Source organism: Echinops telfairi, unplaced genomic scaffold (genome assembly GCF_000313985.2).
Source record: "Echinops telfairi isolate 266 unplaced genomic scaffold, ASM31398v2 ScPeMD7_21;HRSCAF=78, whole genome shotgun sequence".
In the NCBI taxonomy this organism is placed as follows: domain Eukaryota; kingdom Metazoa; phylum Chordata; class Mammalia; order Afrosoricida; family Tenrecidae; genus Echinops; species Echinops telfairi.
In genome coordinates this window covers 649028-654826 of record NW_022103918.1, presented here as the reverse complement: position 1 = coordinate 654826, position 5799 = coordinate 649028, and positions in this window count along the sequence as shown.

Sequence of the window (5799 nt, the reverse complement as noted above, 5' to 3'; positions counted from 1 at the left end):
AGTGGCTTACTTTTACGACTCATTCCCCATCTACTAGAGATAACATTCTTTTCTTAGAGCCGGTCCGATCTTTAACCTTTTCCAATCTTCTCCGGCCACCGACGTTGTTCCTCTGGTAACAGTTTAACAACTTATGTGCACAATTATCTTGCCCAGTCATTCTGACCTGCAAAACTCAGTGGAAAGAGAACTAAAATGGCTGTAAGGGGAAAATGGAGTTAGATAGGGATAAAAGAAATTTAAGTCTAACAACATATACTGTAACAGTTCCCTGTGGTTACTCTGAAACCACAGTGAATATAAAACAGCTCTAAGTGACCCCCCCAAAGTATAAATTCTAAAGGTAAAGGTGCATATGTTCTCTATGCATTCTGATTTCAAAGAGGGCACCACAAACAAGCCTGCTTTACTGTTGGTCTCCTCCCTGGTGTTCACCTCCTAATGAAAAGTCCCATTTCTCCCTCTCCCTTGGAATAAGTGAATTGGCTGCACCTCTCCAGGGTAAAACACCTGCATTTCCAGTGTGAAGATTACTGTAATGTGAGTGACTTCCAAAGAATCACGTGTTTGGCATCAGGAGAGGCTTCGGTCAAAGATGCAGGCCAGATCCCCACACACACCTTTTTTCCCCCTCTCCCTTTTTTGCTTATTTTAATGCTTATTCTAAGCAGACTTTCCAAAATCAGCTAGTCAGCATACCTTCAGTTCCCAGGAAAAGCATTCATCCATGCTGGCCCTGAAAATATCTATAGAATGAAGGTTACAAGTGAATCGAATTTTATGTCTAGCAAAATAATGTTAAGGGGTTTGCCATTGTCTTTACGTGTTAAAACATGATTTTGTAATTGTCAACCAATAAAAATGTTCTTGTAAGTTCCTACGTAAGTTCCCCCTTTTTTTCTCTCGACTGATAATAATTGTGTGATTGAGCACCAGAGTTTGAATTAAAAGAGCCTTTTATTAGCTGGCCAGTGACTGCCTCAGCCCAACACAGAGGCTTGAGAGAGTGGCCCCTTGGACCGAGGATTGGGTACTTATACTCTACAATTCTACACAAAAGCACTTCATCGATTCTATGATTTTACACCAGGCAGTTAATTAAGCATTTCCAACACAGGTGCATCTTTAAGGGGTTTACACCCCTCCCACTCCTCAGTTATTCATCGCAGGAGGTCAGGTGTCACGCTGAGGCTTGGGGGGTGGGGGTGTTTGTTAGCAAGACTTGCCTTTCGCATGGTAATTTACGGGTGTGTCTAATGCAATCAAATGTTTACAAAAGCGAGATAGTGTTAGTTAGGACTAGACTGGACTCTTGTTCCCCACTTGTTCTATTAGGGTTTCAAACATTTGAGTCTGATTCCTCCCAGTAGGTGTGCACTTGGTGATATTTTAAGGCTAAGGCTAGAACTTTAGCGATAGTTTTTCTCACAAGTGTCCTTAATTCCTCGCATAATTCTTTTGAGTAGGCAGGGCCCCAGAATGCCTGTTACTGGTAAGGCAAGAAGGGGTCCTAGTGAAGGACGCAAGCAAGGTAAGGCTGATGATAGTTAAACATGCAGGGGTGTTTAACTGATGTTTAACTGATCTTTTCTGATGGCAATTCGGTTTTTTAACTGTTTACCTTTGCTAGTGACAATATGTGATCCATTAAGAAAATAACGGCATTCCTCACCTAAGGCCAAGCATGTGCCTCCCTTGTCATTAAGCGGGAGATCGAAGCCTCTGCGATTGCGGAGGGCCACCTCAGTCAATGGATTTATTTGATTCTGTAAGATTGCTAAGGTGCCTGCCACTTCTGTCATCTCCTTGCTCAGGGCAGATGACAGCTGTTGGTATAATCCTATAGGGGTGCCCAGTCCCCCTAGACCTGCCCCAAAGCCTGAAAGGGCTAGGCCAACCCCTCCTCCTATGGGTGGGAGTGCCAGGAGTAACTGTTGGAGAGCACTTTCTGAAGACATTCTTACTGCAGGTAATAGGAAAATGCACGACAGGTGTTTGCTAAATTCCCTGGATAGATGAATTGTACACCTTTCTATCGCACCAGAAGAATGATCCGTTCGTTGCACATGCAGGCCTAAGTGAGTTCTTAAAGGTGGAGCAATTTGTGGTGTTTGGGGATTGATTTCCTAAGAAATAGTAACAAGTGAGGTTAAATTCTAATAATAAATCGACACCTTGTGCTAAGGGAATGGAGACATTTGTGTCCTCTACACCTTGTGGCCTAGCCAGAGAGTACATTATCAGGGGCGAGAACTCCCATGAGCCTCGTGTTACCAAAGGAAGCGCATGCCCAACCAGTGGTGTTTAAAGGAGTTCTGCTATGTGCCAGAGCTTTCAGAGTTCGCTGACTCGGGACATTTGGGTGCAGCTCGTGTTTGATGGGCTTATCTTCGAGTCACTGGGCGTTAGAACTTGTTGAACTACCTTCTCCTGGCTTCATCGCCACGCCTCCGCCGGCACTCATTTCCCAGTGTGCTTGGTACGTCCAGCACATGGGTTTATTACAATAAGCTGCACATCCAATACTTTCATAAGAGTGGCAATTAACTATTTTTGGTAATTTCCACAGTCTTGTACCACAATAATCATTAATGCTGGGTATTGGCCTTGATAACAATCACCGTGGATTTAAGTGTGCATCTCATTTGGGCAATTTGAGATGGTTTGGTGTACAGAATGGCCCTGTCTTGGAATCCCACCTGGCTGTGCTGGATGATACAGAAGAGGAACCGGGAGATTGTGAACATTTCTGTCTTAAAGGATTGGGAGGTTTTACCACAGTCCATTTTGCTTTCTTCTCCATGGAGGTACCTGCCTCAGTGGGTGTGGTGCACCCAGGCAGGACACGCAGCTACTTTCTCAGGTGTCGGAGTATGAAGAATGGCAGTAAAAGGCCCCTCCCATCTGGATTCCAGGACAGATGTGAAGCTTTTGATGAATACAGAGTCTCCAACCTTGAGCTCGTTGTCTGCTGAGACCAGGTGGCTTGAGCAGTTTAAGCTTGCCTGAGATTTCACCGTGGACCTGTTGCAGGGCTTGGAGAGACTTTAACAAGAAAACGTTATTATTTTCTTTTAGAAAGGAAGACTTAACCTTAGGGATTATGGGAGGAGGTCTTCCAAACATAACTTCCTAAGGGGCGAAAGACATTTTATAAGGGGTAGACCATGTCCTCAAGAGGGCAAAAGGTGGCAGCGCCCTCCAACTTCTGCCAGTCTCGTGTGTTCACTTGATTAAAGTTTCTTTTCCGGTCCTAGTCAGTCTTCCTACCTGTCCTGCACTTTGAGGGGGATCTGCTCACCTGAATTTCTAATCACTGCCCCACAGCCATAGCCAGCAATTTAGAAACTTGGGCTGTGCAAGTCAGACCATTGTGAGACCCCAGGAAAGAAGGAAGACCTAATCTAAGAATAATTTCTTGCATAACCTTTTGATAGTCACTTTTGCAGTTTCATGTGGGGTACGCTTCTACCCACCCTGACTGTGAGTCCACAAATACTAACGATACTTGTATCCACACTTTCCAGGTTTAACTTTAATAAAGTCCAAAGACCATATTTCTGCGGGATAAGTTCCAGGTGGCTAAGCACCTATAACAACTTTTGATCTGTTAGCATTTACCTTTGGGCAGATGCCGCACTTACCTGCAACTTGTGCTAAATTTCTTCCAGCTGGAATAAAAAATTGGGTTTTTTTAGTTAAGTTCCACAGCTTTTTACCTGACAAATGGGTGGTTTGGCATAATTGCCACAAGAGAGTTCTTCCCAAAGCACTGGTAAACAAGTTTGGTTTTCAGGGGTTACCCCCATCCATCAGGGGTTTTAGTCCAATTGAACCTTAAATCTTTTTCATTGTCTTCCTTGGTGGAATGTGGTTTTGGGGTTATGGTGGGCAGCAGAAGGGTAAAAAGGGTTTGTGACTTCTCCAATTGTTTTATTGCAGCCAGTTTAGCAGCTTGATGGGCTGCATTGTTACCCCTTGTTTCAATGTTATTATCTTTTTGATGGGCTCTTTGGTGGATGAGAGCTACTTCCTGTGGTAACCCTACAGCTTCAAGTAGCTCCAGGATTTCCAGTCTATTTTTTAATCCCTTTCCCATCTGATTTTAATTGTCCTCTTTCTTTGTAAATGCTTCTATGGACATGAGCTGTCGCAAAAGCATATTTACTACCTGTTAATATGCATACTCTCTTACCTTCCCTGATCTGCAATGCTCGGGTTAAGGCTCTAAGTTCAGCCTTTTGTGGGGAAGTGTCTTGTGACAGTGGTTGGGCCCATAGAGTTTCGAACTCTTGGTTTACCACTGCTGCTCCAGCATGGCAGACTCCATTTATCATACTGCTGCTCCCATCTGTGAATAGGACTAAATCTGGATTTGAGAAGGGCTAGTCCTTAAAGGCTGGGTCTTAGGCCATGTTTTGCTTCTAAAGTGTCAAGGCAGTCATGAATTGGAGTCTGAGGATCGTTGTGGGAAAGCAGTGTGACAGGATTTAGGGCCTGGGAGGAAGAAACCTTAAGGTGGGGGTAGGGTGGTCCAGCAAAAAATTCTGATATTGAGTTAAGTAAGAGTTGGTAACCCACCTCCCAACATCCCCTCTTAACATTGTTGGTACTGAGTGTGGAGCCACCACGTCCAGGTTTTGGCTCATAGTTAATTTGTTAGCTTCCTTAACTAATAAGGCAGTAGCCCCCATCACCACCACCCCACCCCATGCAAGCAGTTGGGTCACCCTGCTGCCACAGGGCTGAGTCTTTTTGAGAGATATGCTCCAGGCTGCTTCCAAGGTCCCAATGATTTTGTTAGGACCCCTTTTTCCACTCCCTTTGTTTCAGCCACAAACAGGTGAAAGAGTTTGGTCACATTTGGCAAGGCCAGCACTGGAGTTTTTGTTGTTTTTTTAAGGCTAGCGTTAAGGTTTCGAAGGCATTCTGAGTCTCTGGAGACCAATCCAAGGGGCCATCACCTCTAGGCATACAGGAGCTTGGCTATTTGCGCAAAACCCAGAATCCACAGGTGGCCATGACCCACAGTCCCCAGGAATTCTCTTACTTGCTTTTCGGGAGAAGGCAGGGCTATTTGCAGCATGGCATGGATCCTGGATGAGGAGAGCTGTCACTCACCATCTTGTCGTTCGTAACTGAGATAAGCATCTTTGGGCAGGCAAATCTGGGCCTTCTTCGCTGAAGCACAGTATCCCAGATCAGCTACGGCCTGCAGGGCGTCCTTTGTCACTTGCCAACATGGCTCGGGAGAAGCTGTCCTCAGATCAATGCGTTGTGAAAGACTTACCTCCGGATGGTTTTCTCGGCAGCCCAAGAGATCTTTGTTTAGGATTTCATCAAAGAAAGCAGGTGAATTTTTAAAACTCTGGACTAATCTTGTTCAGCAAAGTTGTCCCGATTTTCCATGCCCAGGATCAATCCATTCAAAGGGGAACAAAGACTGGTTTACAGGAGGCAGGGGGATGCTAAGGAAAGCATCTTTTAGATCTAAGACTCTATAACAAGTTCTTTCTGGTGGCAAAAGACTCAGCAGAGGATAGGGGTGGTCACTGTGGGGTGGATGGGTTCCACTCTTTCATTTACTTCTCTTAAGTTCTGTATGGGGTGGTAGTCACCAGAGTTTGGCTTCCACACTGGCAGCAAGGGAGTGTTCCAGCTCTACTGGCATAGTGTTAGTATTCCTGCTGCCAGCAGTCTGGAAATGTGCTTAGATAGGCCCTTTTTAATTTTATGACTTATGGGTTACTGCTTTACCCTTACCGGCACCACTGTGGCTTTTAGCTGGACAATGACTGG